The sequence below is a fragment of the Apodemus sylvaticus genome, chromosome 13 (assembly GCF_947179515.1).
Source record: "Apodemus sylvaticus chromosome 13, mApoSyl1.1, whole genome shotgun sequence".
NCBI classification, from domain to species: Eukaryota; Metazoa; Chordata; class Mammalia; order Rodentia; family Muridae; genus Apodemus; species Apodemus sylvaticus.
In genome coordinates, this window is record NC_067484.1 from 21,376,862 (window position 1) to 21,404,269 (window position 27,408).

Consider the following 27,408-nt stretch of genomic DNA (forward strand, 5'->3'; position numbering starts at 1 on the left):
GCTCCGGATCCCAGAGGGGTTCCTGGGGGGAACGCGCGTCTTGAGCCCCACTCGCGTTGGAGCCGCGCGGTGTAGCCGATGTCTTGAGCCCGGTTCCGACCCGCGGGGGAGGAAGCTCGCGAGCAAGATTCCTTTCCCTTTTGTTTTGGAGCCTCGTTTGCTGCAACGAGCAGTTGCTCCAGCGCCAGGCAAACTTGCAGCTGTTCCGACCGCGCGCTGTGCCGAGGTCGGAGCGCGGCTGGGGAGGCGGCTGCGGGCGCGGCTGCAGCACTGGGGGTTGAAGAAGGGAACCCGCGAGTGTGTGTCCACGCTGCCCTTCCCTGCCGTGCCGACGGCGGTCTCCGCGGGTTTCGGGATGTCTGTGAATGGCTCTGGTCTAGACAGGCAGCAGACCCCTCCCTTCGTCCCCGGTGAGCCCGCGGGCCGCGGAGGGCGCGGCGGATAGGAGCAGTGGAGGGAGCCTCGGCGGAGCCATTGCAGTGGTGGCTTGGGCCGTTCTATACCTTGGTGATTCTGCCGGCTTTAAGAATGATCATTCCTGTGGCCTCGGAGTGATGGGGCCTGGGGGATAGATACGCCCTGCAGAGCTGGGGTTAAGTTGACAGGTTCTGAAAAGCCGGTTCTTGCTGGCGTGTAACCCGAGGGCTGCTGAGCTCTAGCTAGTGATAGTCACAGGCACGGGTTTTAGGGGGAGATGGGAGCAGTGGCTTGGCTGAGGTAGACGTCTACGGGATCGGGAGGGCCGCGTGCTGGTTCCTGGATGCCACTGGAGGAGGCGTCCCCGGGACCGGGTATCGGAGCTGGTTGGTTGTTGGCTTTAAAAAAAGACAATCCAGGATTCAAACCCTGAACTCGGCAGCCCTGGCTCTGATTTTGCAGAGTTCTCAGGGTAGGGGCCAGGGGGCGTGTGAGCTGGGAAGGGGGCGCGGCTTTTAGAGGGGAGGGATCGGTGGCTGTGCCCTGCGAGTCCCCACCAGGAGGGAGGCGTCGCCTCCCCCGCCCAACTGTTTGTGTGTGTACACACAGCTTGGTCTTGGAGGGGGCGGCATAGTGGAGAACAGCGTGGGGTAGATGCCTCCTGGGACTGGATCAGCTAGCCCCAAATGCTGTGAGTTGGGCTGTCTCTTATGTGTGTCCACGCTTGGGTTAGGAAGGAACCCTTAGGTTGGCGCCGGGGAAGACTTTAGGGTGACTTGGGCTCTGTGGCCGCCTGGGAGTCCCAAGCTCTGTGTGGTTCCCCCTCTACGCTTCTCTCGTCCCCCTAGCCCAGTGACTGGCTGCCCACCCTGCGGGCTAGGAGGATCCACCTGAGCTCCGGTGCCCACCCCCATCCCCAGCAAGCCATGCTTAGGATCCTTGACCCTAGCCCGGAGGCTCCCCGTGATGCTCCTGCCTGCGCCTCTCCTCAGCTGTCTTCCCAGATCCTAGAGAGAATCCACGCGTTCAGCCACCCCTCCCTGCTCTCAGTTCTTCAACTGAGAACCAAAGCCTGCCAGGCAGACCCTGTCTGCCTCTCTGCCCGTGGGCCTGCGGGATCACTCGCCACTGCCTACCCCGCCCCCCTGACTGTCATTTCTGAAGCTCCGAGATTATCCTTCTCTGGCTAGGGGCCCCTGCACCGCCTGGACACCTCAGGCTCAGATGTTGGGAGCCTCCCCAGGTCGAAAGTGACACAGCTTAAGCACCGCCCCTGCTCGGAGGGAGGTGCGGCGCGGCAGAACCCTGGGAGGAGCCATGGGGTTGTCCTGCCGGGTTCCTCTTAGCCCAGCATAGGGGCTGGGCCCAAACCTCTGGAATCTTGGTTCCTAGCAGCCCGTGGTCCATGAAAGGAAACCTCCAGGACTTTCAAACAACCCAATTGTGTAGGAACAGATTGCCTTCGACAGACGCTAGATAGTGGCAAGATACTCTCGAGTGGCCGGAGAAAAGTCCACCGAGGATGTGAAACAGGACTCTGCTGATAGCAATAGGCTCAGCGGTGTGTCATGTCTGGTGCCTATCCTGGTGAGGACAGTGATCTGCAAGGCCGTCGAGGTGACTAGATCTCTGGAACAAGAATGTGTCTCTATGAATTACAGAGCAGGGTTTCCCCAACATGTAGTACAGTTAATAAGAGGATCCTGTGAGGTAGGGAAGGGTTAATCCCACTGTACAGATGAGGACCCCAAGGCTCAGGAAATGATGTCACTTGCCTATGGCCTTTCAATGAGTAAAGGACAGCCTTTTCTCTTGTGATTTCTCTTTGCAGACCATTGCTGTTCATTTTTAAGACAGGGGCTACCCAGTGTTGCCTGGCCTATCTCTACCTCCCTGGTGCTGGGAAAATAGGTGTGTACCTAGTACTCACAACTTTTTATTTAGACAATGGTCATTCCTTTTTTTGTTGTTTTTGTTTTTTTGTTTTTGTTTATTTTTGCTTTGGGTTTTTTTTTGTTTTTTGTTTTTTGTTTTTTGTTTTTTGTTTTTTGTTTGTTTTTTTTTTTGAGGGTGGGTTCTTGGTACCTTGGGAAGTAGTTAATTTACCCCCAAGAAAGTTATCCTGGTACATACATATTCCTTGCCAAAATGCTCTTTTTGTTGTTGCTGCTTTGAGACGGGGGTCTCACTATGTATATAGTCTTGGTTAGCCTCCCTAGGTTAGCCTCCCTAGGTTAGCCTCCCTAGGTTAGCCTCCCTAGGTTAGCCTCCCTAGGTTAGCCTCCCTAGGTTAGCCTCCCTAGGTAGACCAAGCTGGCCTTGCGCTCACCTGCCTCTGGCATGCTCGGATTAAAGGGACATACCACCTTGCTTAGATTTCATCAAAATAAATGACAATGCATAACGAAAACAGCTACTGTAAACCACAGGTCCTTATCACTCACCTAATAATTTGATGTTGATAGGTACCTGCCGGCTGTGATGTGCCTATTGTATATAATAAGCACATAGGGTATACATATACTTATCTATAGAGTTCTTGGTGATTCCAAGTTGTGTTGTTTGCATAGCGTTTTGTTTGTTGTTTTTGTTTGTTTTGAGACAGGCTTGCCCGGGATAGACTCATACAGCCCAGGCTGGTTGCTCTCAAGCTTGCAGCAACCCATTTCTGATTCAACCCACCATGTGCTGATGAGAGTTATTCTTTCAAGTGCCATGACACTGGAAATGTGACGGTCAATACGGTCAGGTCTAGGAACGAGCAGAGCCCCCGTTACACGTCAGCGTGAGAGCCTCAGCGTTTGTGCAAATGAAGGTTCTCAGACATGGGTTTGGGGTTTTTTTTTAAAGGTTGGTAAACTGATCAGAAAACTATCTGACCCACCCATTCATTCACAAATGCGTATTGGGCACCTTTGACGTTGTGTATTTTGAAGAATTTACAGCTGGTTCCTGCCATGTGTTGGGGCAGCAGTTTTCAACCTGTGTGTTGAACCTTTTAGGAGGGTTGAATGGCTGAATGACCCGTTCACAGGCGTGACCAAGGACCATCAGAAACCACAAATAGTTATATTATGGTTTGTAACAGTAACAAAGATTACAGTGATGAAGTAGCAATGAAATAATTTTATGTTTGAGGGTCCTCACCACATGAGGAACTGTATTGAAAGGTCGCAGCATTAGGAAGGTCGAGAACCACTGTGTTAGACTCTAAAACTGTTCTAGCTGTTGTTGTGAATATAAGGGTTTCAGTTTCTCAAATGCTTGTGATGGACCGACGGAGGCACAACAATATGTTGCTTTGGGCACACAAAGGCAGGACAGCAGGAATAGTTACATTACATTGCAAGAATAGAACCCCAAGGAGGTAACCAATTATCAATATTTTATAATACTCATCCTGGGACCTAATCAGTGTCACATATGTTGGTTGCCAGGCCCCATATTGCTTTGTATCTTAGAGCAAAGGTAGAGGGAAGCAGAGGTAGGCAGGTCCCCGTGTCTCTGTTCCCTGAACTCCAGGCTATTTGGAATCTCTTGGGTGGGTTTAGAACTCTGTCCTTCTGCAGGAGATAGGCAGGTGATGGAGATGTACCCTGAAGCCAACCAGCAGGTTCCTCTGAGACCAAGGCACTGTGAAGATGTTCTTTTTGTTTCTAAGGTGCCATGACTCAGAGAGAAGCTGTGGTTTTGGTCAAAGCCTCACTTGGCCTGTAGGGCTTTCAGGATCTGCGTAGATGTTAGTATGAGGCTGTCTAGTCCCAAATTCACTTGTGAGGCCTCCGATTCCATTTCTACTGCCCCAATGCTAAGTTTATATTCTCTGCAATGCTGATCATAATGGTAGACTCTGTAGGCTCATGGTTGAGATGCAGAACCTCATTTCTGGAGAGACAGGAAAACAGACAGGCAAATTACAGTCTCTGAGAACTCTCCCACAGTGGTGTTTCTGTAGAACCTACCTAATCACGTGTGAACTGAGCTGTGGTTCAGAACTGGGTGAGAACAGATCCAACCCTGGAGCCAGACAAACAGGTGGAGAGGCAGCCTGCCTGACCTCCATGCAAAGACCTCTCAAGTAAGGGCTTCTGAAGTAAGGAGACATAATAAGGTCACATGGAGCTCTTGTCAGAGCTGGGCAGGAAACCTTGGTCTTTTGTGCCTCAGTTTCTTTCTAATGATCCTCCTGTCTCCACCTCTTTGGCATTTCCTATTACTACAGGTATATGCTATCACAACTGATCTAATTTCTTTTTCTGCATCAGATACTTACCAAAAAGAAAGAAAAAAAAAGTGGATCCTTACTTCAAAGTCTGCCCACTTTGTCCCCTTTCTTTCTTTGACGGTCACTTGGCCGGTGATTGCTTTCCTTCCGGGCTGACTTTGGTTGCTTTGTATTTTGTGTTGGCATCCAGGAATACAAGAGGGCTTTTCAGGAGTGTAGGCCCTGTTCTTATTTGGTGTGTTGCTTTCTGGCCCGATGGCATGGACCTAGACTTCATTCCCCACGATCTTTAAGTGAATTAATCAAGAACAGATCAACAGTGGGGAGTGTATTACATGAATCACCCCATGGGCACTTTGTATTTCTGCCCATGAGGTTGGTTATCATCTCCCTGGCCCATGTTACAAGTGAGGAGGCCAAGTCCCTAAAATGGATTTTAGGGATGTGGTCAAGTCACAATTAAGCTTTAGGGCAGGCACATGTGGTTCCACACTCTATGCCCAGTGCTAAGGAGGCTTGCTGCACCATCTGACCTCATCATTGTCGCGAATGGAGCTCAACCCAACTGCTGACTCCAGAGAAGGGTTGTGGAGTAGATAAAGGATGGGAGGCAGTTTCCATAGCAACGATACATAGAGTAGGACCAGTCCTGGATGGTTTAATGGAAGAGGTGTTTTGGGGAGTAAGTATAGGTATTCTGTATGAGGGATTTTAGATTGAATAATGACCCAGATGTGGATACGGGGGAAACTGTGTGCATGGGGTGTATGAGGAGGTTTGGTTGATTACCACGCAGTCAGCATGACCTCCTTCATTGCTACTGGGCTTTGCTTCTAGGCCTGGCTCTGCGTTAGACTTAGGCTATAATGGAGGATAGGCACAGAGCCCTGACTTAGATGTAGTTGGAGGGAAACACAAATTGTTACTTTTCAACACAATGGAGAGGAAAGGCCTAAGACTTTTTAAGTACTGGATGACTTAGAGCACCTGCCATCTGGGAGGACTTCCTGAAGGAGGCAACCTTAGCACTATTAAGGGAGAGAAAGGAGCTAGCCAGAGGAGACAGGAAAAGGACCTTCTGTGGTAAGGAACAGCAGGCACAGCCGGGGTGAAGGCCTGAGCAGACTGGGAGGGAACTGTGAGCAGTGAGGTCAAACCTGAGGTCGCAGCTGAGGACTAGCTGCTAGACTGATGTTCCGTCTAGGATGGGAGACGGGCATTTAGTGTCTGAGCTCTTGGGCTGCAGTGTTTGTATCATAGGGAGGAGATCTAAAACTAGGCGAGGCTGGAGATGAGTCAAGGGTCCCATGTTGTCTTAGATAGATTTCTGTGGCTACGATAACACAACTGGGACCAAAAGCAACCTGGGAGGGAAAAGATTAATTTCCCATTCACTTCCCAGCACAGTCCGACACTGAAGGAAGTCAGGGCAGGAACTCAAGGTAGGAACCTGGACAGGAGCTGATGCAGAGGCCATGGAGGGATGGTACTTACTGGCTTGCTTTCCCTGGCTTGCTTAGTCAGCCTGCTTTCTTATTGAACCCAGGACCACCAGCCCAGGGATGGCTCCACCCACAATGGGCTGGGGCTCTCCCACACCAATCATCAATCAAGTTAATGCTCCACCAGCCAATCTGGCGTGGACTTTTTCTCCATTAAGGTTTCCTTTTCCCAAATGACTCCCGCTTCTGTCAAGTTGATATAAAACCAGCGGGCATACATGTTAAGCAGATTTGGGGCGCACAGCCTGTGGTTATTGTTTACATTTAAGGGGCACCCTCCACCACAGACTGCTGGGTTTCTGGTCATGCTGACTGACTGTGAGTGGCAAGCATAAGCTGGAATAGGTCTGCTGGGTTAGGCCGAGGACAAAGAGCAGGGACAAGTTCAGGCTGTGGAGAAGAATGCAGATGGTACAATGCTGGAGGAGGAAGGGTGAGCGGGAGCCACTGTGCCAAGGATGAGGAGAGTGAGATGTTGGTCAGCATCTGTGAGATGTTGGGGAACCTAGACCCTGGCAGGGCTGCCGCAGACAGACAATAGAGCAGACCTGTTCCTCCCATTGTCAGAAAATCCTTTGTCACACAGGGCTGCGGGCTCCTCAGGGAAGCCAGGCAGGGATGCTGTGTCATGCGGGAGGCCCAGCTGGCAGAATCAGGCTGCAGCCTCAGCTGGATACATCAGAGTGAGTTGGGCGGAGAGACTTTCATCTTTTCACATCCTCAGGGAGCTGAGCCCTGTCCCAGGCCCTTTGTAGAAGGGGGACGGCTTTGAGGAGCAGGTGGTATACTTGAGGTAAGATGGGGACACACACACACACACACACAGAGAGAGAGAGAGAGAGAGAGAGAGAGAGAGAGAGAGAGAGAGAGAGAGAACTAGAGAGCTGTACGAGGCAGCGGAGGAGAATGAATGCAGAAGATCCCCTTTCATTCATCCATCATTGTACAGGGCTGCTATTGGGGCCACAACCTTTTCTTGTTTAGACTCGGAGACCCAAAGCTCTGCCTTGGCACACAGGAGGTGTTGATCTCCCAGGGGTCTCTGCAGGGAGGGCCTGTGTCTGGGCTTGGAGATCAGCCAGAGAAGGCATCTATGCACAAGTCCTAAGGGGGCACCCCAATACTGACTTAGACACTTTCGGTGCCACGGTGGAATGCTCTGGAAGCTTTCCAACTACAGAGTGCCTGGAGATGCTGCAGAAGATGCAGCAGCAGCCTTTCTAAGAACAGCCTGGCTCGCCGAGTGCAAGGAAAGCCCTGCCCCATGAGATGTGGGAGCATGCGCAGACGTGAGGCTCAGTGCTCAGAACCCCAGGACCCAAGCCCAGACTCTGTCTCCTCCAGGACAGAGAGCCCTGCCTCTAGTGGGCACAGGGAGGTTTGCCCTACCTGGAGAAAACACAGGCTAGACATCAGCTCCCCGCCCCCCCCCCACTCCTGTCCCCCAACTCCTGCCCCCTGCTCCTGCCCCCTGCTCCTGCCCCCTATCCCTCATCCTTACCACCCCTGCTTTGGCATGGGTGGTACTGAGCTATTTGGCCTTGAGGTTGGGAGAACAATACCAATACCAGTTGGAAACCTCAGGCCTGTTAGAGCTTTGGACGTGTGATTTAGCCTACTGCTCCACAGAAGAAATTAGCCCACGGTCTTGGGGTCAGATCCTTCTTCCTATTGTGGAGGCTGGAGACTCAGAGAACCTAGGGAAGACATGGGGTTCTTCACCTGCTGTTGATTTAACTCTGCCCTCAGAGTCCAAGTCCAGCTTTGGGCCCAGAGCAGCGAGCAGAGTGACTGAAGAGGATGAGAGGAGGGCAGAGGGACCCTGAGTAAGAGGACCTAGAGAGTGGGCTTTGACATCCAAAAAAAACCCCGATAACATACGTGTAGATAAGTCCCCGATAACATACGTGTAGATAAGTCCCATGTGCCTATAAAACCCAGAGCCTTCTCTTACACTGCTTGATCTCACACTAGCATCTTTCCAGGCTGCTGTTTGGGGATCCCTAAAAGGGTTCCCATGTTTATTTCTTCTCCAGACCATATTCCACATGTCCTTCCTGTGCCCTAAGATATAGTTTCAAACTTGGGGAGACTCCTGGGGTCAGCGGGCTGGTCTTTCGCCTGCTCGGGAATGCTGGCCAGAGCAGCGCCAGGCCCACCTATGAGGTTGTTTTCTGTCCCTGAGAAGCCTCCGCAGTCACTGGACCCTCCTGCCTGAAGCCCCTGAAGCCATAGTGACACCGGATTTCTAGTCCTTTCGCCATCTTGTTTCTGCTAGAAAGGGCCCCTGCTGGCTGAGCTAAGACTGCAGATCCAGCCAGTTTCCGTCTTAATTGGCTTTCCCACACAGAGGGCTTGTAAGGGCAGATGTAGACTGAGCAGAGCTAGCTGCAGAGTGTCGTCTGTGACACATCAGTTACTCTTTAAATTTGGGTTTGATTTTATTCTTGGTTTCTGAGACAGGCTTTATATATATATATAGCCCAGGCTCACCCTGAACCTGAATTCTCTATGTAGTCCAAAGTGTCTTGTATCCAAACTTGTGATCCTCCTGTGTCAGCCTTATAGGCATTGGGGTTATAGGCATGAGCTACCATGTCTTTCTTGATATAGACATTCTGAGCTACTTTGCTTTATAAGACAGTCATGAGAGACACCTTTTTTTTAATTTTTATTTTTTGCCTCGAACATGCTTTTGCTTGTAAGGCAGTGGCTTGGGAGCTATATGCACACAGGTTCAGTGAATATATGTTGTGTGCCAGGCTCAGTGTTGGGCCCTTGGTATGTACCTCACAGAACAAAACTTACTTCTGTAAGGGAGACTGCTAGGGGCAGAGTCATGGAAATGCCTGACTATAATGGTGGCCACAGAACCCAGAAGTTACTTGGAGGGAATGTGTGTTGGGTGGGGTGGATGCTGCCCCTCTGAGTCTGTTATAGTGAATCCCTTGGGGTATACAATATCCGTAGGCTGGAGATACAGGCCTTTGCCATGATCTTGGGGAATTTGTTTTCAGTCTGAACCATGAGATGGAGACAGTGGCCTGCTGTTGAATTCTTATCCTGGCCTGCCCCCTATCAGGACAACGTTCATGGTGGGATTTTTATGGCACATGTGTTATTTGAGTGTTGTGTCTATCTGCAGCACCCCAGGCACTCTATAAACACAGACTTTCGCTCTTGTTTTCTCTGTGCTGTGCAGGGCGGCTAGCAACTGTGACGCTTTACGTGCCCACTGGCTCGTGTCGGCTAAGGAGAACATAAGCTGCTCCTGTGGTAAAGTTGGCCAAGTTGGGTCAGCTCTGCCCGCTTCTGCTGGACTCCTTGCTGTGCTGACAGGGCCAGTGGTGAGGATCAGAGATTCTGGAAATAGGCACAGTTACCACCCGGCTCCCTGCAAACAAACACAGTTCCCTCCCCACTCCCTGCAAATGTCACTTTGTCCACATGCCACTGGTTCTCCTTAATCTGTTTTATCCTAAGACTCTTACCTGCCAGCATTTGGTTCAGGTTAGCCATCATCTCCTACAGGCTAGGCTGTGGGAAGGGTGGGGGCATGAAATTGGCAACCCTGAGAGGATCCCTTTTCCACATCCTCCCATCCTGGTGGGAAGGACAGAGTAGCCTCAACTATGCAGTGCTGGTGCAGGCGGGGAAGCAAGGGGACAGAGAGGCTGGAAGGGGCGTGGCAACAGCAGGGTTTGTCTCAGTGGCCAGTTGTGCCAGGGTACAGAGGTGAGCTGAAACTGTTCCGGGCAAATCAGGACTTACTGCCCACATGGGCCATAAGGACATGTGCATTTGGGTCACGTTTTATACTACTGTTGGACAGGTCTACCATGTCTGCGCACATAGGTGTGATTTGTGTTCAAAACACAGGGGCCTCTGTTTCTCTATGCTCCTGAAGAAGCTAGAGGAAAGAATTGTCTTGGGGACTGTGGCTCAGTTCCAGCTATAAAGTTCTTCTGTGTCTCACCATGAACTCAGGTGTGGGGTCAGGGGAAGAAGTCCGGAGCAGAGAGCTACGATCTGGCTTGTCAGATGTTACGGACCTCGGATGAGAAATGAAAACACTGGGAAGAGTAGACTGACACAAGGGTGTTTAACTCGAGTTGCCAAAAGCCTAAAGGGAGTTTCCAGGTTATTGCAGTCAGTAGATCAATGATAATTCTGCAAGCTGCCTTCGTGTTCAGGTCCAACTCTTCAGTCGTGGCATGGCTGCTGCTGCACCAAGCATCACATTTTCATGTAGCTGTAACCAGAGTAAGCCAGAAACATTAAGTCTGAGAGTCTAAGGTACTGGCTAGTTGACGGAAGAGAGGAGACACCTTTGCTGGTGGCCATGGGACTGGGAGAAGAGGAGGGCACCTGTGGCCTGCAGAAGGCATCCTTTGGTCCATGGCTATCCCCGGCCTCAGGTGGTGTCGGCCACAGGAAGATGGTAAAGTACATGTCTTTCTCCTCCACAGACCCCTGTCCTCTGTGTCTGTATACCGGTCACATAAACAGCTGTGCAGATGGTCCAGGCCATGGGGTAGCAGCAGGGCCCAAGCCAATCCAACCTCCACCTTCTTGGGTGTCTGTGGGGTCCTCCTTTCCACAGTGGTTGCTGCACCAGATCATAGAAGCACCAGCCCTTCCCTTGACCTCCACCCTCATGGTCCCTTGTGTGCTTCGCTGGTTTGTGTGCTCAGAGGTGGAGAACACGTTAGAAGTGTCCTCCACTTCTGTGTCGACCCTGCATAGGGCTGGTGCAGCGTTTGCCATGACAGCCACACCTGGAGGAAGTACGCTTGGTTACAGTACATGCATGTAGTAAGGCGTGTGTTCATTTGGACTCGGCTTCAGAGTTTGAGCTAGCTCACGGTGGCCTGAATAGTGTCTGGGAGAGGGTCCTGTGGCTCCCCACTTTCACCCGCCTTGAAGAGGAAGAAGGGTCACTGATTGTGTTGCTCTGTGGACTGCGTTCCCCGAAGCCCTGCTACAGTCCTTGAGCCTGTGGCTTTTCTGGGAGTCAGGGTCTCTAGAGAGAGCACTGGGCTGCATCCTTATGTAATATGGTTGGCATCTGTGTAAGAAGGGCACTTGGGCTAGGTGTGGAGGTACACGTATGTAATCGTAGCACTGAAGAGTCTGATGCAGGAGGATTACCAGGTTATATAGCAAGTCCTGATCTGGAAATGAAATGAAAACAAAAACAAACAACAAAAGAAAGTCATGGACTGCAGATAGAGAGGAGCGGTACCGTGGGTTTTAGCCCCCAAAACAAAGCCTGAGGAGATTAGAGCAGAAGTAATAGACAGGGAGGGGTGGAAGGCACTACTTCATGAAGTCATGCAAGACCAAGGGGAAAGCCTCCGGGAGAGACCAACCCTCCGGGTGCTTTGGTTCTGGACATCTAACTCCAGCACTGTGAGCCTCGACTCTGCTGCTCCCCGTCTCATAGTGTGCCCCTGGACACAAACTTACATACATGGTATGCCCGCTGAGCAGGTGAATTGCCAAGCCTGCATTGTTCTTACCCAGGAGCCAGCCAGGTGCCAGTAGGATCTTCTGGGTAGCACAGGGTCAGGGAAGGGAACAGGTTTGCCCTAAAGCCCTTGAAAAGTCCAGTGATAACTTTAGAAATGGAGTGCTTGTTAGATTACTAATATAAGAGCGCATAGTAGGTGCTTTTTATATATTAGCCTTCCAGACCTATATTTTATCCATGAAACAGTGAGGGCACAGAAAGGGTTTGCCTTAGGTTGCATGGCTACGAGGTAACCTAGAAGATTCTAGTTCAGCTCTGCCTTTTTACCTCATTCACAGAGACTGACTGGTTATACCAAGGAGGCTTGTCAGTCATAGCAAGCAAGTTACCCCCATATATGCTTTTTCTTCTTGGTGACTCCAGGACTTATGAGAGATTACATCTTGGGGGGGCGGGGGGCTGTCCCTTCTCACCCTGTGGTTCCGTGCCTGTCCCTTCATTATTCAGAACTGTCCGTAGTGGGCTGCTGTGGAGAGGAAAGGGGCCCTGAGCCTCTACTCACTTTCGCTGACACTAAGGCTGCAGCCTCAAGTTGACATGGGCTGGCTGCCTGAGGGTTGTGGCCTCTCCTTCTCTGGGAAGAGATGAATTCTTTCAGCAGCAGAACTGATCCCATCGGATGCCAGGCCTCTAAGGAGGACCCAGGCTGAGTTATATCCACAGCAGCAGCACATGGTCAGCTGGGGCTGCCGTGGTTTCCTGAGTTACAGGCTTTTACCCATTCAGTTGCCCTGCACGTAGGCCCGCGGAGGGAGGCAGCAGCAGCAGGCCAAGTAAGGAGACGGTGACTGCCAGTTCCAAGGACACAGCTGAGAACAGGGCCGTCGGAGCAGAAGGGAACTTGGTTGTCAACCTCTGGCAGGCCAGTAGGAGCCTATCCCCGGAGGAGGCTGGCATTGCTCACTGCACTGGAGACAGGCTTGCTTAATGGATCCGTAATAGATATGAGAAGAGGAAAGTGTCTTTCAGAGTGCCCAGTTCCTGGTGGCCTGCTGTGACCTCATTGCTTCTCTGTTCTGACAGGACATTGGGGTAGAGACAGAAAACCCCTATGTCCTCCCTTCAGTTGTCAGGGTTGGGGAGGGGTCACAACTCCTGTGATTTTTGTGTGTGTGTCGGGGGGCTGGCGGGACTCACACACTAATTCTAGCAGGGCTCATAAAGAAGAGTGGCCCGGGGACCTAGCCGAGATCATGCACACTCACTATAGAACAACAAAATGAAGAGGGGCTTTCTGAGCCGCACCTTCCCAGCTCCTCAGAATGCTATGTGCAGGTTTTCAGGTACACTGACCACTGATCCATCCTGTCAGCACTGTGGCCAGCAATAGGGTCATTTCCCGGGCTGAGACAAAGATCTTACCAATTCAGATTTACCCAGTGCACTAGATTGGTTGGGTAGCAGCTTCTCAGAATAGCAGCAATGGGGCACCGGGTCTGGATTCCACTGATGAGGGGGGTCCTGAAGTGGAAGCCAAACCTTGTAGTGCATCATCACCTTCTCCTTCCTAGCAGTGTGGGCAGTCTCACTCAGCTGAGAACCATCTGAAGGTCTCTGACATTTGACATAATCCTTGCTCTGGAAGTGTGGGGGTAGTGAATCTGAAGAATTTGGCCTTCAGCAGGTGGGTGCCTGGAAACCTCTCAGGGTGGAAGGCTCAGGACTCAAGGAACACAGTGTGCCTCCCATACCCTGGCTAGGATCTCAGAGCCCCAAGGTTGCACAGTCTGTCTTTCAGGCTTTTGAGTCTGCTGAACCCCTAGGCTTCTCTCTTAAAGCTAAGCACTACCTGACTGAGTCCCTGCCCACTATCTATCCAGGGATCTCTTTCCTGCTTTTCCCTACCACCTGAACGGGAGGCAGGATGGGAGAGTGCTCTAGGTATGGCGTGAGCTGCCCAGGGAACAACTCATCAGTTCTCTCCCTTTGTACTGCTTCTACTGTGGCCCATGACAGGCTAATCTGTTTTAAGGTTTTGCTTCTTCATGGGAAACTTCCCAGCTCTTGTCTGAATAATCTGGGGTAAAGATCTGTTTTCCTAGCCTGGGCTCCACCCAGAAAACTGTGACAGCCAAAGCCACCTCTGCCCAGATTCTTTTCAACGGTCCTGAGAGCCAAGAATCAGATGCAGAACCAGTGAGGTATTTTTAGATTTCTTTATTTTGCATGTCTGAGCATTTTGTTTATACACATATGTATCACATTTTGCCGGTGTGCATGTCTTCTGCACTCAGAGCTCAGGAGAGGGAGTCAGATGCCCTGGAACTGAGTTAGTTTGGTAATGAGCTGCCGTTTGTGTGCTAGGAACTGAACCCGGCCCTCTATAAGAGCAGAAAGCGCTCTTAACCGCTGGGCCATCTCTGTAGCCCCAGAGGCGGAGAGTTTGCATTTGTTTTGTGGCAGGATCTTAATACATAGCCCACACTGACCTCCTGTCTCAGCTCCTTGACTACTAGGATTACAGACGTGCACTACTAGATCTGACTGGGGAGTTAAGTTCTTAAGAGCTGACTCACCAGGCCTGAGAAAGCTGGGGGTGGATCACACAGGGCCTGGCCTGGAGACCTGCGACTGCCCCCTTGCTTTAGGCCCTGTCCCCCACAGCTTAGGACCCAGCTGGGCATCTCCGGCTCTTCAGCCTAGCCTGGCCTCTACTCTTTTCTCTTCCGGAAACAAAGCAGGCTGGCTCCTCACTTTGGCTCAGTTTGCAGAGGCCCGGTGCTGAGGAGGGATGGGAGATGTGATGGAGACTCTATGATTGTGGATGTGACTGGGTTACGAGAGGCCCGAGAGGCTAATGACATGCAGTCATGAGTATGTCTGTCAGGCCTGTCTCCAGAGCCCATTAGATCCAAGTGCTCTGACCACTTACGTTTAATCTCCTGATGGGTCCACAGTGTGCAGAGACTGTTGGAGGCGGTGAGAAATGGAAGGAGGAGCTGGGCTGAAAGAAATACTCTCTGGGGTGTCTTAGAAGCCGGCTCTTCCCATCTTCCCATCTTCACATCTTCACTCTGCTTCTTTGTTGTCTGGTGTGGAACTCTGTTCACCAGTCCTCCCGTGGCCATAGATGTAACATCTCTGTAACAGGAACAAAATAACCTTTCCTACTTTACACTGTTTCTGTCGGGTATTTTTGTTCCAACAGTAAGTAACAAGCAGTGAGTTCCTACCTAAGCCGCAAAGGAAGGGGCCACTTTTCCAGACAAACACAGCAGAGTCACTTGCCTGTAGCGCCTGGAAGTCTCTGGGGCTTGAGTGAGCAGGGCAAGGGTGAGCTCAGTTTGGGGTGCGGTAGGGAAGGGGATAAGGGACAAAGGAAAGGCAGACTCAGCCCTATCTCAGGAACCTTTAGCTTGTAAGAACCATGTAATGAACTCAGCGAGGACCTTCATCTGTTCTGTGTCCGCAGAGGCAGACACAGGGCTTCTTCCAACCCTCCGTGTCTCTACTCTTCTGGAAACTTCATTTTGGACACGTCTCTGTTTCTGAATAGTACTCCCAGAACTAACCCTGTCCGTCCTCAGCTGTCTGTCCAGAGTAGGGAACTGTGGGTGCTGTGTCCTTCATTGTCCCAGCATCTAGGACATGGAGGTGGTGAGAAATGTGATTTCTGGCCTCCCTGCTTCTCAGTGCCTTGATGCTCATCACGGCCTTATTCTGTACACACACACACACACACACACACACACACACACACACACACACAAGGGAAGTAGCAGGGCCTTAGCCTGTGTACACACAGACAGATACACACAGACAGATGGGCAGATGGAAAGAAAGCAGTCTGTGTGTGTGTGTGTGTGTGTGTGTGTGTGTGCGTGTGTGTTATGATGACACAGCTCCATTGAGTTTTTGGCCTCACCTGACCTTCACCAGATCTTTACAGCCCCCTCTCCTAGGGCAATCACTTTGGGCTTTGGGCCTCCAATAAAAGAATTGGGAAGAGACATAATTCAGTCTATAACTAGCTCTATCCAGTGAACCCTTCCCGTGACTTAAGGGAATGCATTCTGACAGCTGGCAGAACAGGATGTTAGTGGAGTAGATAGGAGCATGTAAAACATTTCATAGCTCGTATTTGTTTAAATGTGCATTAAAGGAATCAAACACCAGGTGGGCATGATGCTACAAGCCTGCCCGTCCCACTTGGGAGGAGGAAGGATGAGGGGGGAGGGGAGGAGAAGGAGGAGTCAGCAGCAGCCAAAGGAAGATCAGGAGTTCAAGGCTAATTCTGGCTGCACAAATTTTAGGCCAGCTAGAGCTGTAATATAACCAAGTTCTGAGAGCCTGGCTCAGGGGCAGAGTGCTCGCCTAGTGAGGGAGAGTGCTCGCCTAGTGAGGGAGTGCTCGCCTAGTGAGGCAGAGTGCTCCCCTAGTGAGGGAGAGTGCTCGCCTAGTGAGGCAGAGTGCTCCCCTAGTGAGGGAGAGTGCTCGCCTAGTGAGGCAGAGTGCTCGCCTAGTGTGCGTGAGGGCTTGGCTCATCTGATTGCCTTCTTCACTGGGAACTTGGGCTTCCTTACAACACGGCAGCTGGGTTCCAAAAGCGAATGTCCCAAGAAACAAGAAAAAGCAGCTTCCAGTGGCTTCCGGCCCGGTTCAGACCCTGGGGGAGTAAGCCGCTCGTGTGCTGATTGGTTAGGAGTCCACACTCAAGGGGATGGGCCAGGCTTCTGGAGAATTGGGAGGCCATGGTTTAACCATAGGGTTGACCTCATCCTTCCTTTTTGCATGGAAGTCTAAATTCACTTCCTACTTGTTGCCTTTTGGGGGCGGGGGGAATGAAAGCTTCTTTTTTGTTGCTGTGATAAAACACCGGAACCAAAATCAGCTTGTGGGAGAGAGCGTTTATTTTGGCTTAAGGCTGTAGAGGGAGACAGACCTATGGTGGAGAGGCTCTGCGGAATGTGGCAGGCATGGCGGCCAGAGAGCCACATCCTCGACGGCAGGTACAGAAGGAGAGCTGCAAGTCGGAAGTAGGGAAAACTTTGGTGGCCATCTCAAGGCCTGCCCTAGTAACTTCCTCTGGAAGTGCCTGACCATCTAAGCCTCCCCAAGCAGTGCCATTGGCTGGGGACCAGATGTCCAACTGCCCGAGACAGGGGCATGCATCCCTCTCAAACCGCCATGCCCTATGTGTGACGATTATCGTTTTATCAGGCGCTTCTCCGGTAAGCAGCTGGCCTTGCAAGACAGAGCCTTTCCCTCGGAGGCCGCCTGAGAGCTTCCCTGTGGCTGAGCCTAGGCTGCTGCAGAGCTGCTGGGATGGACCTGAATGCATGCTCTCCCATGTTTCCCTTCCAGGGATCCCCGGCATCGATGGGCGATACGAGTGGTCTCTGCAACACATCTCTCAAGGTGTTAAGTTTCAACAGCATGGCATGGGTGGGTGGTGGTCGTGGGGTGCCTGGGCTCTGCCTGTGCTGCTCCTTGCTGGCCTGGGACTTGGCGTTAGAGAGTGCCTGGCTTAGGGCAGCCAGCACCCTGGACTCTGGTTTTGTTAACTAACATCCCTGACTTTGCTTCCACACCTACGGTATAGTAGAGGATTCCGTTTAAGCCTGAGGCCTGCCTACCAAATCGAGCCCAATGCCAGCTTCCCAGGGCCAAGTTTTACTGAAACAGTCACGTGTGCTCCTTTATGTGTGTCTGTCTTGGTTCTTGTCATAGAAAACGCATGGCCTGTGAGGGAACATGTCTCACCTTTTATGGAAAATGTTGATGACCCGTAGAGTAAAATACAGTCGCCCCTCCCTCCCTCCCTCCCTCCGTATCTGTAGGATTTGCATCTGTGGAGCTAACCAAGACTCCAAAATATCTTTTAAAGAACTGTAGTATCTAGGGAGGCTATGGTGTCTCCTGTTGGTAATCCCGACGTTCGGGAGGCGGCAAGAGCAGGAGCTGAAGGACGTCTTCGGCTCCATATTACGTCAAGCTCAGACTTCTACACTGGCTTGAGCCACGTTAGACCTTGTCTCAGAAAACCAAGCTAAACAAATAAATTGTATATATACTGAACGTATGCAGATTTTTCTTGCTTCTTATATACCTTGGCAACTATTCAAACCATATCTATATTGTATTTGGAATTTTGAGTAATATATATCTGAGTTTAGCGACATGGGAGGGTTGATGTAGATTACTTGTAAATGCTGTGCCATACATTAGAGAACTGAGCAGCTGGATCCTAGAAATCATGATCCCTCGTCCCTCACATCTACCAAAAGCCTGGCGTGTTTGTCAAATGGAATTTTAGTTAGAAGGTTCTTCAAACATCTTAATATTTTTTAATAATCGAAGCAATCTATATAGTATTCACCATGTGGGTTATCCCAAGAGCTTCAAAGTCATTGACTTATTTAATCCTCCAGGAAACTCAAAAGGGTTAGTGGAAACCGTGTTCACATTTCAGAGAGGAGAATATGGAAGCCAAGTTTACAGAGAGGTTAAGTCACTCACCTAAGGTCACACAGCTGTGAAGAAGCAGTGATCTGACTCCAGATCTGTCCTCCTCTCTGTCCCATGCTGAGCCTCCCTAGTGGCCTTCATGAGCCTGGAGAGCGGACTAGAACTGAGGTGGCTTGGCCAGCGTCTTATTTTCCCTTGAGCCCTTCCCCCAGTGCTCCCGACCAGGGTCTTGGAACCCTGAGACAATTCTCACTTGCAACAAAACTGCCTTGTGCCTTGAAGAATAGCGTCCACTCTGCTGGTGGAACAGAGGGTGGTTTTCAGTTGAGTGCTGAGGCATGCGTGGAAATGTAAAGCTTCGTGTTTGTTTAAATGTACATTAAAGCCAACAGCTGGGCTTGGTGATCCAGGCATGCGAGCCCCATACATGGAGGAGAACAGAGTAGAGCATGGGAGGAGGGGGAAGAGGAGGAGGAAGAGGAGGAGGAGGAAGAGGAGGAAGAAGAAGAGGAGGAAGAGGAGGGGGTAGTGGTGTCAGGGAGAAGGGAAGAGTCCTAGTACATAAGTTCTTTGGAATTCTAGAACATTTGCTCTGTCCCAGCCCCAGCTGGGCTGCTGTAACAGGAAGCTACAGGCTGGGTCATTTACAAACAGTAAGAGCTTATTTGGTTCCCAGGTCTGGAGGATGGGCTATGCAAGATCCAGGGGCTGTATCCAGTGAGCGCCTTCTTGCTGTGTCCTTACTTGAGTGATCTCTCAGAGTGAAGTCTTTTTCAGTCTGTATTGATCTCTTTATACAGCTGGAACCCTGAAACCTCCCAGCATCCTCAGCTGGCCCCACCTCCCAGTGCCAGTCTTTGAAGGGCACATTTAGACCAAAACGTTCTTCTGTGGGAATGAGGATACCAGATAAATAGGCTTCCGTGGTCATCTGGTGGCATATTTCAATTGATCTTAGAACAATCGATTTGGAGCCAGCTCCTAGGGCCAGATGGTCTCAAATTCTATAGTAACAGATACAGCTAACCAGGGCCAGAGGGTCTCAAACTCTATGGTAACAGATACAGCCAACCAGGAAGAAACAGCAGAAAGGAAGCCTCAGAGCTGGAGATGCTGTAGGCGGAACAGAACATTGGCCACAGAAGGGTCCCCTGGAAATCTGACATCACTAAATTGAAGAGAAACCCAACAAGCAACTCTCTCCCAAGATCTCAAAAGATTTAACCTAACCACTGCCAAGTTCAGCTTCCTGCGGTCAAAATCAAAGGTGCCTCAGAGAGACACCATTATAACCAGCTCAGAAGGTCACCTGCCCAGCTCCCTCTCCCAGCACCCCTAAGCCAGCTGGAAGGTTCTCTTGGGGAGGTATAGCCTGGGGCTTCAGACAGCCCCACAGGTGCTTCCTGTGGTGGGATGGACGCTGTCTTGACAAGCCCTGTTCTCTATAATGGGGGGGGGGAGGGGAGAGGGGAGGCTCTGTGGGGATGAAATACAGCCTTAAGCCTTGCAGTATTGACTCCCAGGAGGTGGGAGGTGAGGTGACCTTAACCCTTTTTATTGTTGCTCTAGAAGTCCCCTAGCTTTATCCAGACTGGGGATCCTGTTGTTTACACAGGCTAGCTGTTCCTAAGTGCCATTTGCCAGCAGTCCTACTGGTCTTAGGCATGGAGTCGGTCACCAGCATTCTGGCGGGCAGAACTTGTTCTGTGCAGAGGACATTTGTGGAAGTGGAGAAGTGTGGAGGAAGGGACCTCTTGTCTTTAGTGCATCTCTCAGAGAGCATGCAGTTCCTACAGGGCTAGAGAGTGGGGGGGACAGTCCTGTGCTAATGGACCCCTACTTGCGGAGGATCGTGGCGGGTGAGGGTTAGTTCCACAAGCCCTCTAAACAGCCCCTCCTAAAACCCTCCAAAGCCTGGCTCTCCTGTAGCTTGTCCTAGGAGAACATTTGACCTCATTTGTTTAATAGTTAACCACTGAAGGAAAGTAGATATTACATAAAACTGAAGTTACTTAATTAAAATGTTTTCTCTTTTCTTTTGTAGATGTCTTTAGTTTATTTTATGTGCACAAGCATTCTGCCTGCCTGTGCACCTGTGCGCCACATTCATGCCTGGTGCCTGGAAAGGTCAGAAGAAGGCATTAGATTCCCTGGAACTGAAGCTGTAGATGGTTGCGAGTCTCTATGTAGGTGTGTTGGGAATCAAATCCCGGTCCTCCTCAAGAGCAACAAGTGCCCTTAACCACTGGGTCATCTCTCCAGCCCCTGAACTTAGTTAATCTGAACAGCCGTTGTGGGAAATCAAAGTTTGTCTTTCTCGGAATCTACATGTTAGCGTGTGGCCAAGCAGGTGCACTTCAATCGTTTTTTGGGGAGGTCCTGCGAACAGTCTGTCTCTGTTGTATTAAGCTAGGTGGAAACAAGCCCGAGCTGCCGTGTTTATCTTTATATCTTACACCACCTTCCCCCTTTGCATGGCAACTGGCCACAATACAATGATGCTAAACAAATTTGCATACTTACTTAGTCGGAGATCTCGATTTGCACCTGGCACTGTCTGCACCTCTCACGTGATATGGAGACCTGGCACTCAATTCCATGACGCAACTGCAGGAGCCCCTGGCACTTACAGCCCTCATCTGTGACCTTCTGGGCAGAATGCTTACTGGGGTCTGAGCTTCCTGGCTGCTGTCATTGTCCTCCCCTGTACAGGAAACAGCTGAGCAATTGGCTGGATCGTTGTATCTTGAAATAACACCAGGTGCCACTCGTTTGAGCTGTAGTTTGTGACTTTCCTAAGTCCCCTCCTGCTTTCTTTGTGGCCAGGGAGGCAGTGCTAGTTTCTATGTTTTGCCAGTATACTCAGGGGGACTAGAAGTGTCACACAAGGCTTTGCAGCTGACGCAGGACCAGAGGCCACGTGGTGGTTTTCAGTCTCATGCTCTTCCTGTCACAGCGTGGAGTCACAGGTGGGCCACCATTTTCTTATTTTCTGGTCTGGAGTGTGGCTGTGCTGTATGGTACATACACTGAGCATAGGCCTGTTTCTTCTCTAGTGTACTGCGGCTGGGCTGTCACCTTGGGGTTGCCACTTGGAGGTATTTTTGGTTTATATTACCATGACAAAACATCAGAGTCAGCCTCAGTTTAGAAAGCAGTGAGGGTTCTTTACTTCATATGTATAGAGAGGTTTAAGGATGTGGAACTGTCAGCATCTAGAAGCCTGTGTGGTGAAGACAGTGTGTGTGTGGTGGCAGCAGGGTTATATTAGAAGCCAGGAGAACCAGAGCCCCAGTCTCTCTGAGGGCACACCCCCAAAGACTTCCACTAGGGTCCATCTCCTGACACACTTGACAACAAGACCACACTTGAGGATCGAGCCATCAGTCTGTGGCCCTCTAGGGACAAGGCCAGACCCCAGACCAGGCAGGGAGCGAGAGGTAAGCAGCTAAAAGCACTGAGGGTGAGTGTAGGCGTGGGCATGGGGTCGGTTCAGACTCCAGGATCTGAACTCCAGATCCAGGAGTTATAGAGACAGGGTAGAACCCTGCAGTGAGCTGGGTGGAAGGGAGCCAGGAGGGAAGACCCAGCAGGGCGTGCAGAAGGCAACAGGAATATGATCCAGAGACACAGACCTACACAGTAAGCCATTTTGGCCATGAATTAAGTCTCTCACTCCCATGCCTTGGTTGACCTCAACAGTAGAATGAAAACAGATTTTTTTTTTTAAACGTGAAAATGCTTTAAGGAGAGGGGGAAAAGTCAGGTGTTAATTTCAGAAGAAAAAAAAAAAAAAGCCAGGCTGGTGTGAGGATCTCCTTCACGTATTGGCACCCTGCACCCAGCAGACAGCAGAAGTGAGAGAGAAGACTGGTTCCTGTGAGTAAATGGCCTCGGAGGATGGGGCCTTGGAGGATGGGGCGTGAGCTCTGGCTTTGTGCATCCCAGTGGGCAGGGGAGCTGAGCAGGGCAGGGGTGGGGAGGGGGACCAGAGCCTTGGGCTACATCTCTGCCCAAGGTCTCAGTTGCTGGGTGCCAGACAGACTCAGTCTGCCTCTGTGTGCCCAGGCCAAGGACAGGGCGGCTTAAACAACAGACATTTGTGTCTTAGCAGTTCTGAAGGCTGGATATTCCGGGAAGGTGCCAGGGGGCTTAGTTTCTCCGGAAGCCTTTCTTCTTGGCTTGTAGACAGTCATCCTCTGCTTGCAGCTTCCTCGTAGTTTCTCGTAGCTGTTCGTTTGCATGGCTATGTCCATATCTCTGCTTCTTAGACACCCACCTGTAAGACTTGGGTAGGACCCACTTAGGACCTCCCTTTACCTCAAATCCCTCCTTAATATTTCCAAATCTAGTCACGCTCTAAAATACTGGGGGCCAGAACTGTCACATGATTTGGGGTATACCCGTCTTTCGACACATTCACAAAAGACCCTTTTCTGAATGGAAAAGCATACCTGGGGAAGGGACAACGCTTGTCCCATCCAGGGACCCTACAAAGACAGTCTAGGGAGGATGTAAGTGAGAAATCCAGGAAGGCAAACAGGGATCCGAAGGGCTTGGGGGCACCCAGCAAATGTGCATTAAATTCTTCTTAAAAGAATTCCAAAAATTAACCACCGATTTCAGAAGGTTCAGTGAACTTGCTCTATAAAAGGTTTCATAACAGGTTTCCTTTAAATGCCCGGCCTCGCCAGTATGCTTGAGAAATGATTTGATTTAGTGCTATGTGGTTAAAGCACTCCATTTTCCAGCCTAGCCATTAAAAGCAGGGAGGCAGCCTGCAATTAGCCTGTTGCTCAATCTTTCTCCTCTGAAGGGCAACTCAGTCCCCAGCCCTGCACAGTCATTGCTGAGTGCCTGAGTTGGCCTTCCACTCACTGCCTTTGCTGTAAGTCAGGAGGGCAGCACCAGCTATCTGGCACTGACTGGGGCCAGGGTGCTTTTCTTCATGTCCGATTAACCAGCACTGGCTTCTATCTGTATCAGTAGCACGGTTGACTTTCTTCACTTCTGTCTTTGGGGACAGTGATACTGGTCTCCTCCAGTTATGGGGCGATGATATTGATCAAGGCATACTGAGTGTTATATAAACTCTTATTAGCACTTTCAACTTGCAAACGTGAATCAAGTTCATTGATGAACTTCTAGTCTGTAGGGATGGAAGATGTCCACTGCTGGGCACCATGGAGAGCCAAAGGACATCCTTACCCAATGGTCATGCCAGTGAGAGCGTGTCTAACCAGAGCAGGATGGTCTGTGAGATCCACCCCTCAGCAGGGAATTGTACAAAATCCTCAGCTCCTCAAAGCTGCCCTTCTGGGAAGGCGATCACTTCCATTCCTGGGTGAAGCCAGAAGCTGTTGGTTAGATTCAGAATCTTCTTCCCATCCGGAATAGTCACTGAGAATTTACTCTGTGCCAGGCAGGAGCTGGGCTGAGTTCGGGGCATTGTGACCTCTCATGGGTCACATTATAGGACTGAGATAGTTCCTCCTTCAAGGGATGCCCAGGCCTGCAGGGATTGTATCCTAGAGCAGGAAAGACAGGCAAGAAAAGAGGGGGATATGAGCTGTGGGAGGCTGTGGGAGGCTGTGGGAGGCTGTGGGAGGCTGTGGGGGGTGCCCTGTCCACCTTGAGGAAACAGTAAAGGTCTCTTAGGGAGCGAGCAGAGAGCCATATCACAGGTCTCAGGCAGTCTGGTCTGGCCAGAGGAGTGGCTAAGACCAAAGAACATTCTAGGTCAAGGTCTGGATTAGAGGGCCAGGGGCGGGGCCTTCAGATACTTCTGTGTGGAACCAGAATTTAGAGTATGTGAAGACAGGTGAAGAAGTGTGCTACAGAGGTGGGCGGGCCACATGGGCGCAGGTGAGGAGGCCAGACACCAAGGACAGGGCAGAGGCTGCAAGCCTCCTGGTTGCAAAGTTGGTTCCTGCTTTGGCCCGGCCTGGGCAGGAGGTCCATGGCTGTTGCAAGACTCACTTAATTCCTTCCTGGCCCTCAAGCTAGGAGACTTCATTTGTGGTCTGTGAAGATATGGATGGTCTTGATGTCCTTGTCACCAAGCTGTTTGCTGCTTTCTGGGCAGTGGGTGCCTTGCTGCCTCTTCATGCCAGCAGAGGTCTTTTCAGAGCCTAGAATCCTGGCAACTTTGGCAATGGCATGCTCTACAAATGGGCTGGGGAGGACCAGCTGCTCCCTGGGGACTGAGCTCTGTGCTGACTTTCTCTGTGGTGCTTAGCACCATATGGTATACAGTAGATGCTGCTGCAGGGACCAGTGCATGTGACAGACTCAGAGGAACCTCTTATAGTTGGATGCAGCTTGTCCCCCAGGGTTCAAGTATTGAAGTCTAGGTCTCCAGTGTAATGGTGTGAAGGAGGTAGAACCTTTAAGAGATGGGGCCTGATGGGAGATGATTAGAGCATCCTGGTCTCATTAGACCCTGCCTGCTTGCTGTCATCTGCCCAGGACTGCACTGTGTGGATGCTCTGGGCACACACTGGAAGTAGAAGCCTCAGCCCAGGCCTTGGGGAGCTCAGTTGAGTCAGGTGAGGCCTTGGGGACAGTCTGAGGTCAGTGTGTAATGCATGGATGTCACCTCACCTGGGTGCAGACTCTCATTGAAGCTTGGGCTCATGCCGGTTCCCCAAGGCTTTATTTTAGACAGGACTTGGGTACTACTCTGCTTGAAGCAATCATAAAATATGTAGGAAGCTGAATTCCCAAGACTTCTGCATTATGTGATTATTATTTATCATTCACTTCGTTTTTATATTTTAAAGGCTTCCCACCATTTTTTCAAGCATTTACCTTTTCAGTGAATCTATCCCATGTCTCCATACCACTGTCTCTGTCTATGAGAAACTTGCTTTTTCTTTTTGAGACTGTGTAGTTCAAGTTGACCTCAAACTCATGATCTTCCTGCTTCAGCCTCCTGAGTACTGGGATTATAAGCACGGCGTACAACTATATCCCACTTAGAAACTATTTTTAAAATTGACCTGAAGAGACCGCATACTTAGTTAAAAATAAATCAAAGTAAAAAAATAAATAAAGTACCGTGTAAATAACCCAAATGCCTGTACCGAGATGAATGGATAAAGGAATACGGCATTTCCATGCAGCCATGAAAAGAAACAAAAGTATCCATATGTATTACAATGTGAGAAGCCCCACCTATGGGAGGATTATGAACATAGCATCACAGATGGTAATCTATTTGAAGTCAGCTGACTGTAGAGTCAGAGAAAGCAGACACAAAGCTACAAACTGTTTAGTCTATGTGGATTCTCCACAACCGCTTGGTCTGTAGAGAGCTCTCGGGTTAGTACTTACCAGGGTTGATGGAGAGACATTTGAGAGCCACTGGTTATGGTGTTCAGAGGGGTGATGAGAATGTTTCAGTGATGGTTTTACAAAGATGTCAGTGTGCCAAACGGTCCTTGGCTGTATTTAAAATGCCTGAATTGGTTAATTTCATGTCATGTGACTTTTGCCTCAGTAATTTATTTTTTAAAGAAATGGCATGTAGATGCCCTTTGTTCCTTTGTGCCACCCTTTCAACCCCTGACTCTAGATAAGCGAGACAAAAAGAGAAGGAAGGAAAGAGACCCCCCAACACCTCCCTCTGAGTAAAGTCAGAAGCCAGAAAGGGGGCAACGTTATTGTTAGATTGCTTCCTGCTGAGTAGGGGTGTTGAGTTCCTTGGGGCAAGTGTGATTTCACACTCAGGATGTCTAATTTCTTCTTGCTGCTGTTGTTTCTTTGTACACAACTACTTAACAACCAACAACCCACCCACCTCTTGAGGCCCTGGCATTTATCTACCCTCTGAAAAGTCCCCAGAATTCCAAACGTCACATAATCGCAGAAACTCTCTGCAGCTGGCAAAATCATGTTCCTGCTGGAGCACGAGGCAAATCACAGTCAGCTACTGTGGTCAGCCTGAAACAGCCCCATATCCCATGCCTGGGATTAAAACGAAAACAGATTCCTATTTCTGTGTGTGTGTGTGTGTGTGTGTGTGTGTGTGTGTGTGTGTCTGTCTGTCTGTCTGTCTGTCTGTATCTGTGTGTGTGTGTCTCTGTGTGTCTGTGTGTCTCTGTGTGTCTCTGTGGGTCTGTGTGTGTGTGTGTCTGTGTGTATGTATCTGTGTGTCTGTGTGTGTGTCTGTGTGTGTCTGTGTGTGTGTGTGTGTCTGTGTGTGTGTGTGTGTCTGTGTGTGTGTGTATCTGTGTGTGTGTGTCTGTGTGTGTGTGTCTGTGTGTGTGTGTATCTGTGTGTGTGTGTCTGTGTGTGTGTGTGTGTCTGTGTGTCTCCATGTGTCCGTGTGTCTCTGTGTGTCTGTGTGTGTGTGTCTGTGTGTATGTATCTGTGTGTGTGTGTGTGTGTGTGTGTGTGTGTGTGTGTTTAAGAAAACCGAAATTCTCACTGCAATGGCATAGTCTGCAAACAATGGAACTATACTGTCCTGCCCGCTCTCCCCCTACCCTTATCCTCACTTCTTTCTCAGATTCTCCCTCCTGGTGTTAACAAGTTATCAAAATCTTTTATGATCAAAAGTGGACAAGGTTGTGTGACAACTGTTGGAGCCCTCCACCCAGCATCCTCTGTTTCTATATAACACGCAACTCTCAGTCCACTCCCCTGCCCATGGAGATTTGAAGAAAATCACTGACATTATTTTCCCATAACTGATTTAGTCCCCATCAGCAGAAACTAGCAGTTCTGACCACAGCGGGTACCAATCTCATTTCTCCTCTCAGGACTTCATTCTTGACTTTCTGTCCTGAGGATGCTTTTCTATGTCTTCTACCTAGAAATCCTGTTGCTGCCTTACATATCAACAACACTGACCGTCCCTAGTTCCCGCTGGGTGTGTGACAGTTCTTACACATGGCTCCATCAGCCTTTGTCTTCCTGTCTTCTGGGTGGGTGGGTCCTCTACTTCAGGGGCTTGGCACTGAGCACCAGGCAAACCACATTTAGCCCCTGGCTTCAAGGAGCCTGGCTCAGTTGGGGTCTCCAGAAGATGGCAGCAGAAGGTCACAGGCTCCCGCACAGGCCCGTGTGACTGTGGGGGCTGGCACACTGGCTTCTGGAGGTAGGCTGGCTTGTGGGAAACTGTGTGAAGACTGGTCCTGCATTCTTCATCTTCAGAGCCGTGTCGTTCAGGAGACCCAGTCAGGATGCCTATGCAGTCTTCCAGGCTCTTTGGGAAATCTGCCTTTGTTCTTGTGGCCTTTTGATTGGATTAAGCCCACACACGTAATAGACAGTCATTTGCTCTACTTAAAAGTCAGCCCCTTGTAAATGTTAATCAC

General features: G+C 50.4%; 1 protein-coding gene across 1 annotated transcript in view; it reads left to right on the forward strand.

The window, feature by feature from the left end:
- Positions 1-27,408, forward strand: part of Ctif (cap binding complex dependent translation initiation factor) — a 266,617-nt gene that overhangs the window by 565 nt on the left and 238,644 nt on the right.